The 8,616-nt window shown below is 38.7% G+C and overlaps 1 long non-coding RNA gene across 1 annotated transcript; it reads right to left on the reverse strand.

Moving 5' to 3' along the window:
* Window positions 1-1,935: 1,935 nt before the first annotated feature.
* LOC148098558 (uncharacterized) lies at window positions 1,936-5,596 on the reverse strand. The gene is made up of 3 exons (XR_015720743.1): window positions 5,482-5,596; window positions 2,554-2,617; window positions 1,936-2,159 (listed from the first exon to the last, which is right to left on the reverse strand). It is a non-coding gene; the product is annotated as an uncharacterized LOC148098558 (long non-coding RNA).
* Between the last annotated feature and the right edge of the window lie 3,020 nt (window positions 5,597-8,616).

Here is an 8,616-nt window from a genome sequence, read left to right on the forward strand (position 1 = left end):
GCCAGTGCTGGGCAGGGGAGTCAGGTGGGGGCTGGAGCAGGAACAACATGTGGTAATAAAGAGGCTCTGACACCCTAACTCCCAAATACAGGGAGGGAAAAAGAAAAAGAGAAAAGATGCTCTAAATTATTGTACTACTCAGCTGTCTGCATCTCCTCTGGGATCTCCCTTACCTCGATGTGTGGAATGAATAATGGCGTACAAATCTGAACAATACAGAGCTCAAATTCTACACTCACGTCTGCACTCTGGAGATCCGGTCCGAACAGCTCCGGTTTTCTTTGTTCCAATAAAATAAGACCTCGCGGATAGTCTTTGTACATAAGAAGCCTAATATCTCTATCACTGTCTGTTAGCACAAGCAGCTACCAAACAAAGTGTGCGGACTCTTTAACAACAAGAAACGCAGAGAGTTCACAGAGATGGGGCTTACTTGAATAGAAAAAAAGATTTTATTTTCACATAATATTATGTTCTTTTGGGGGGATTTAACAAACATTAAAAGGCATTTTATTTTTGCCAGTCTTTTTTTAACCAATCTGAACTGATGAATTACTCTCAGCAGTAGTGTTTGATGCACTGCTGCTGAGACTAACTAAAGACATGCAGTTAAATGGTAGCAGTGAAAAAAGAATAATGAATAATGTTATTTTTGTGGCTGGTGTTATTGCATATGTTATTGTAGACCACAGAATTAAAGCAACAGTTTAAGGCTTAAAATGTGATTGACTGAGATTTGATTTCATGAGCTCTAAGCCAACTATTGTCCTTGATGTAAATATGTAAAACTTGTGTATGTTGCTGTTCTGTGTCTTGTGTACTGTGTCTTTCTTGCTGCTGTTACACCCAAATTTCCCCTTGTGGGACAATTAAAGGATTATTCTATTCTATTCTATTCTATCAAAAAATTTTTAAAAAGACTTGGCACATTTGGTACAACACAGGAATTTTAGGTTTAAATATGTGCTGTTTTATCTTGAACAAAAATTGTATAAATTGCTCTCGTTTTAAATACAACAAAAACAAAATAAACTGTTTCAAAAATGGGAAGGAACAAAAATATTAGTAATGGATCAGTTACATGCCAAGCACTTACATCATTATATTTTACTTATTTATATAATTAGGGTAACTAGTTTAAAGTACAAGGTTCCCCAAATACACTGTAAAATCTAATTAGTTCCCAGAACTCAAAAAACTAAGGAAACTCGTTGCCTCAAAAAAAAAATTGAGTAAAGCTTAGCTAAAAATGACTAAATTAGGACAATTTATTTATTTTGAGTACTCTGTACAAGCTCATTTGTTCCCAGAACTCAAAAAAAATTGGATCAAGTTTACTTAAGATGACCAAGTTAGGGCAACTTATTCATTTTGAGTACATTGTACAACCTCATTAGTTCATAGAACTCAAAAAAACTAAGGAAATTCGTTGCCTCAAAAAAACTAAGTAAAGCTTACTTAAGATGACTGTTAGGACAACTTATACAGTGCAAGTCTGCAGTATTAAGAATAACTTGATATTTCTGACTGTACAATACTAATTGTTTACCTACTGACAAACATTTCAAGTTCAACTAAATGAAAAAACAATTTGTGGTAACCTGAATGTGAATAAAAATAATTAACAACACTTTTTGTAATGATGTTAAAATCAGCCCAACTTTTATTTTCAAATGCAAAAAAGTATAACAGCCAACATACTGGACACTGTTCTGCTGAACAACAAACAATTATATTGCCATCACTGTTATTATCTTACAATGAAACAAAGTCTCAGATGTAATTATTCTGAAAATAAGTTTAGGCCTACCTCAAGTTTGTTTTGTACTTACATTACTTATATGATCAAAATAAAATATATTTATTGTTCTGTCACAAATGCAGTCTCTGATTTAAACAACACATTTGTTTTGCATTCCAACAAATGAGCTGGAATGTTGTATTATTTTAAGGATGGCTTGTTTCCAGTCCAGGCATTACTGCCTAAATGACTATCATGGATTGAGGTGATCCAAATGTAAGTGCAGAAGAAAGTCTTTAACTTCCCTTAAGTACAGTGGCAGTGGATGTGGGTTGGAGATGCAATGAGCTTGAACCTGCAGGCGACCATCTTCACTGACCACACCATCTGTGACGGAGGACTCATCTCTCCTGGTGTCCTGCAAGCAAACAATCATATTTTTTGGAACATGAACTTAATTGCTTTCTTAAAACATTTTTTCTGCATTTGGTATAGAACAGACTCCAATTTAGACAATCTCAGGCTCCCTCCCCACCGGAGAGGTGACATTCAATGTCTCAATTGTCAGTCTGGATAGCCGTGACCACCACCCAACACACAATAGCGTGAAAGCATCATTTTAAAAAGGGCTATGCAAACATGGCCAATAACTTTCATTCTAATGATGTGCAAAATGATTTGGGCACAAAACAAATTTTGCTGTTAGAAAACTTGCAGACTTTACTAAATACAGTGTAGACCCTCTAAACTAAGTTTGGGGGATGTGATCTTTCAAGAAATGCAGCCCAAACTGTTGTTGTTTGTTTACTTACACAGCATGTCTTGTAGAATTAACTGGAGTCACCAGCAACAGCATAGTGCAGTCATATCTCAAGTCTAATAACAGAAGACAGGAAAAGATCAGTAAAGAAACAACTTCCCCAAACCAAAGCACAAATAAAACAATAAGTAAAACAGGCTGATCTAAAGTATGATTAAAGTTCAGCCTGATTAATATAAATGTCACTGACAATTGCTAATATATTGGAAAACCAAAATACTTACTGCAAGCAGAGGGAGAAAAAAATGAAAAAAATGAAAATGATTTGATCCTTAATGGCTGTGCAATCATTGTAACATATAGTTTGCTTATGTTGTTAAATAAAGTCTAGATTTGACATTAGATATAGATGCCACAGATGTTCAAAAGCTGCCACAAAGCATGAAAAAAATGGACGTCTCCAAAAACATCGAAGCATTTTTGCAAATATGTGATGTCTTGATAAATCGAGCAGATATTTGAACTTTACACAGCTACATTCTTGCCTGAAAATATCTTAAAAGTTTATTTTGTGACCCAATTTTTTAGCCGCGCTCCTCCGCCATTGCTGCGCTTTCAAGTACACAGGCTCCACCAACCACGGCCGACAAATGCGATCCTCCTTTTCCCCAGGCTACCCTTTCTGGGTCACAAAATAAGCTTTTAAGATATTTTCTGGAGAGAATGTAGCTGTGGTGTGATATTGGTGGTGGTCAGAGGGCCCGGTGGCGCCAGCGTCCGGCAGCCTTGCCTCTGTCAGTGCGCCCCAGGGCAGCTGTGGCTACAATGTAGCTTGCCATCGCCAGTGTGTGAATGTGTGTGTGAATGGGTGAATGACTGAATGTAGTGTGAAGCGCTTTGGGGTGCTTAGGGACTAGAAAAGCGCTATACAAATGCAGGCCATTTACCATTTAATTTATCAAAATATCACATATTTGCAAAAGTGCTTCCACGTTTTCGGAGAGCTCTGTTATCCACCATATAGCTGACCGGGAGGTCAAGGCTTGATAGAGTCCGCGAGCACAGCTAACTCCTGGCGTATCGTTTTCAACCCCCCTGCGGTCTTTTGCTACTCAGGTTAAACATGATGTATATAATAGGGGTGCAATGATACTCGTATCGATATTGAACCGTTCGATACAGTGCTTTCGGTTCGGTACGCATATGTATCAAACAATACAAAATGTTTAATTTATTTTATCAACTTTTCTTCTGACGATGCTGTCTGTGTTGAGAGCTCAGTGAATCTGCGTTTGACTACTCCGCCTAGGCTGCACTGTCGAGCGCAGATCCACTGAGCGCAGCGCAAGCTAGCAAGACAGAAGCTAAGCTCGTTGCAACATGGCAAATTGAACTTCCCCCACCCTCATTCAGATCTGGCCTTTGGAACTATTTTGGTCTTCATGTGAAGTATGACCCTGAAGGTAAGCGCGTCATGGACAAAAGTAAAACAGTATGTCGGATGTGCCACGCAATGCTCAATTACATGGGTGGGAACTAGTGCGTTAGCGCAGTTTGCTCGTTAACGTGTTGACGCCGTCCAGCCCCACGCACGGGGCGATCCCCGGTAGCTCATTAACGGAGATTTGCTGTGTTGTGGCGTTAACGTCATTTCAGATTAACGCTGACAGCACTAGTGGGAACAAAATGAATATGACTGCACATTTACGCCGACATCATCCTAGTGCAAAGACAAGTGGAAGCAGACAAAAACAACAAGCACGCATGCTACAAACTTTACCCGAGTCATTTAGACAGCCGTTAGCACATGATTCTCCTTATGGGGACCTGATATGTTTAATATGCTGCTGAGAATATAGCCCAGAAGAAGCGTATAGTATAGCTTTTATTTTGGAAAGAGCCATTTCTCTGTAATAAACTCTCTTTTCCAAAGATGAGTGATTTCTTGATCAGATAGATTTATTTTTTTATTACTTTGTTGTTTCAGCAACATTAAATTTAAAAACTGTACTTTTGAGTTAAAATATCTATTTATAATTTTAATAAATGACATTAAAAAAGCATGAACATTTTTTTGTATTGAAAAAAATATTGAACCCTGACACCAAAGTATCGAACCAAACCGTGAATTTTGTGTATCGTTGCACCCCTAGTATATAGTTAGTTAGTTATGGCTATGGATTGAAAATACCCCCCACCCCTAACGGCTGCACCGCCCGAAGAATTTTGTCTGGGCTCTTATCTCACTTTTTTATTTCAAACAATCAACAGAATTATATAAGGTTTTTAAGGCTGTGGTGTTAATTTTTAAATAACATGAGCCCAGCGGCAGCAGCAACGCTAGGCTAACACTAACTAGCTAGCAAGCAGTGTTGCCAACTCCTCAGTAAGGAAAATCGCTATTGGCTGTCCTAAAAGTCGCTAGAAGTCGCTAAATGACATCATCACCTAATTTGCATAATTGGTCATGCTAATGTAATTGTAACCTACGCTGCTGGAGAGAGAAATAACATCGTGGACGAGACATAAAGTGAGCAAAAAACGTCCTAAATGCATTTAGAATTTATTTAGAACTACAAATTAAATTTATTTTAGCAATTATTGTTTTTTGTAATGTCACAATTCCAACCCTGCTCCTTTACCCGGGCTTGGACCGGCAAAAGTGACCCGAAATAGGCACTCTGGTGGAGTTACTTTGTGTGTGTGTGTGTTTATAAGTAGTTTTAAACCTGATCCACAAAACAGCATAAGAGTAAAAGAAGAACTGACTGCGTTACAGCACCCGCTGCTTGTTGAGAGTAAAAGCGATATGCGCTTTCACGTCTTTTTTTAGCGATTTTTTTTAGAAAAAAAGTTGCTAGGGGGTCTGAAAACTCGCTAAAGTCGCTAAGTTGGCAACACTGCTAGCAAGATTAAAAACCTGGTGCTAAACAAAGAGAAGCCACAAAATCAGTTTGAATGAGAGTAAACATTTACTCACCAAGTCAGTGTATCAGGTAAAGATCCACAGCAATGACAACAATAATATCTTGAGCTGACGCTTCTCCAGGTTTGCTCAACATATTCCATAACAAATGCTGGCACCATGAACATGATCTGATCCGCGAGGGAGGAGGACAGTAGTGACGTGGCATTTTCAAAACACATCTTTCATCCTTCCGCACTGAGAAGCAAAACTTCCAGCTTACTTAGTTTTTCTAAGTTAAGACAACTCAAATAAATTGAGTTTATCAGCGTTTTGCATAAATAGTACTGGTAACTTATTTAAATCGAGTTCTAATAACAAATTGATAAAAATTGAGTTCAACCTATTTAGTATTTTTAATTAAGCACAATATTACATTTTACAGTGATAGATGCTTACATCATAAGCAACAACTAAACTTCAAAAAAGATAACATTTGATATACTTGGCCATTTCTCTCCATTTAAAATATAACTTTAAACAAATAGCTTTAATAAAACTTCATCTAAATTTAATTAAATAACTAATAAAGATAATAACTAATTATCTTCATATTCCATTAACTGGCATTTTAATACACTCAAGCTAAAGAAGCCGCTCCAGTTTCGACATGTTGATGGTGCTGGAGGGCTGACATTAAACAAAATAGATAGATGGCTCCCAATAAGTCTGTCACTGTTATGGGATGCAGATCTTTTATTGCATTAGCTGGAAGAACAGTAAGAAATAAATAATACATTTGTGAAGCTTTTTAATGGAAGACCACCCATGGCTTTTACTTTTATCTTTTCCAGAAACAGTCTTTATCTGCATGCATTGTGTAATGCTTACTTCAACAGCTGGATTAAAATCTACTATCAAAATGAGCAGTAAATATTTATTCCTGTCAAATGTTTCTAATAGGTAAGGACCACCAGAAAAACACATTAATGTGGAGAGGTTAATGAAACATGTCTTAAAAGAAAAAAAAAACACTACATAGAATTTCTTTGTCAAACCAAATGGAGCATAACACACCATAAAATTCACCGTACAAGAATTGAGAGGACCATCTGTTGTTTGAAAGATGCTGGCTGTAAAACTGTTAGCGGTTTCCTTTCCTGAGAGAGACAACAAACCCAGAGAATAGCCTGCACCCTCATTAAATCACAGTTATACTTTGTCCAACTAACTACATGTACACCATGAAGAAAAGAAAAAAAGTCCTGCTCTTTTTAGACACTTACATATCTGCCTGTAGTCAGGCTGTGTGTGAGACCTTTATAGCTGCAAAGAGGAGTAAAGCCTGAAACTCTGTCATGAAAAGACAGTTGACAGTTATTCAATAAGATGACAGCGAGGGGTGGTAAAGATTTTACCGGGAAGGGATTTTCACTGAGGGCAGGGCACATAAATCTGGACAAACAGGCACCCGGCCTGTTCGAGTGACACAAATCGCCGCCTCGTTAGGATCAATAAAGTAAAACACAATGCTGCAAAAGCACAAGTGCAAACTGTGAGGCTCCAGAGGATTCAATAGATTCAAAGAATGCGTGGGAATGGGGAGCTCAGGTTAGAGGAGAGCTTCAATCCCACCAACTCTGCCACAAAATTGAAAGGGAGAGAGCAATTGACCCATGAACTGGGCTGAAAGAGGAATCGCTTGTTCTCGTAATGACTGCCTTCCACATCGGCAGAGAACTGGCAGATATGTGGCTTGCAGTTGGGCAACTGTGCTGAAAGAGACGACGAATAGAAGAGAGGTTTGTCCAGCTCCTACTGGTCTCCAGCTGGTGCGCAGAATGATGATCAACCTCTTCTACACTCACCGCAGCCCCCCTTCCCTATCCAAACAAGTGCTATCAGATCAACACAAACACGGCTGCATCTTGTAAAACTGAATCTGAGACAAATTAGCCAGCTCATTAGGCAGCTGAGGTGAGTTTCCTGAATGAATTGCTGGGTTGGGAGGGTTTATTCAGCCTCTTGTTTATTTACAGAGAACAGCCCGCTCATTTGCATTCTCAGCTCCAAGTACAGGAAGACTGAAGTGGGTGCTTATGTCTTCTGTGATAGGAGAGCTTATCCGGCTCTTTGGGGAGCATCTGTGGGACACTGTGTTCCAAAACATTCCTCGCTACCCGATGCAGATCGCCTCAGCTCCAGACCCAACTCGTGCTTATGCAGGTGGAGCAAAAAGGAAAAACAGAACCTTCCAGTTCGGTTTACGGAGTCCAAGAACTATTGAAACATCTCCAAGTTTCAATTTGACTTTTCTTTAAAAAACACTATTCTATTTCCACCGCCAGAGTAATTTTCCTTTCTAATGTGGGTATTTATAATTGAATTAAAGAGTTCAACCTTCAACAGTGTCACCGTGCTCTTGATAAGGAGCATTAATTCCCTTTCATGACCCCGCAACATTCCCTCACTCGTGCAAACGACTCCCAACCCATGTGTTATTCATCCCTGGTTGTTCCAGTTGAGAGGACAAATAGGAACGACTTGCCTGTGCTGCCTTTAACACTAATACCACCCCCTGAGTATCTGCTGTGGAATTGTGTTCCTTCTTGGTGACAGCCCCTTCAAAATGTCTCTTTGATGGTCAGATATCTGTCTCCGAAATCCCATCCCCGCTCACATACAGATTTCTCCTGGTTCAAATCTATCTGATGGCATATTTTCATGGAACTCTCTCTCTTACCAGCAGGTCTTTCAAGGGGGCGGCATGACTGAGAATCTGATGGCCTGAGGATATTTTTAGAGCTGCGAAAATAGAAAACTACCAGGGAGGCCTGAGTAAGAAAGGTTGGAAGCTGACAGTTGAAATGCCCATGAACGGCTGCAAAAATGTTTATGGTCTCAGACACGTTAGGGAGTCACATTAGATAAAGGAGGAATCCATCACAGAGCCATAATTTCTGTGTTTCAGTAAAAGCCTATGAATTTTAAAACAATTGTAAAAATATATACAGCTCTCCTGGAGAATGGAATAATTTATTGGAAAGGTGGTGAAATGGACTTTCCATGTAGTGTAAATACATCCATGTATGCTACCAGTGGAAAGCCTAAAAAAGCAAAACTACTTAGCACTGTTGATAACATAATACATTTTTTTTAAATTATTATTATTCCAACTGAAGCTGATGACAACTTTTAAGTTTTCCATTA

Source organism: Neolamprologus brichardi, chromosome 15 (assembly GCF_056152115.1).
Source record: "Neolamprologus brichardi isolate AB-2024 chromosome 15, ASM5615211v1, whole genome shotgun sequence".
NCBI classification, from domain to species: domain Eukaryota; kingdom Metazoa; phylum Chordata; class Actinopteri; order Cichliformes; family Cichlidae; genus Neolamprologus; species Neolamprologus brichardi.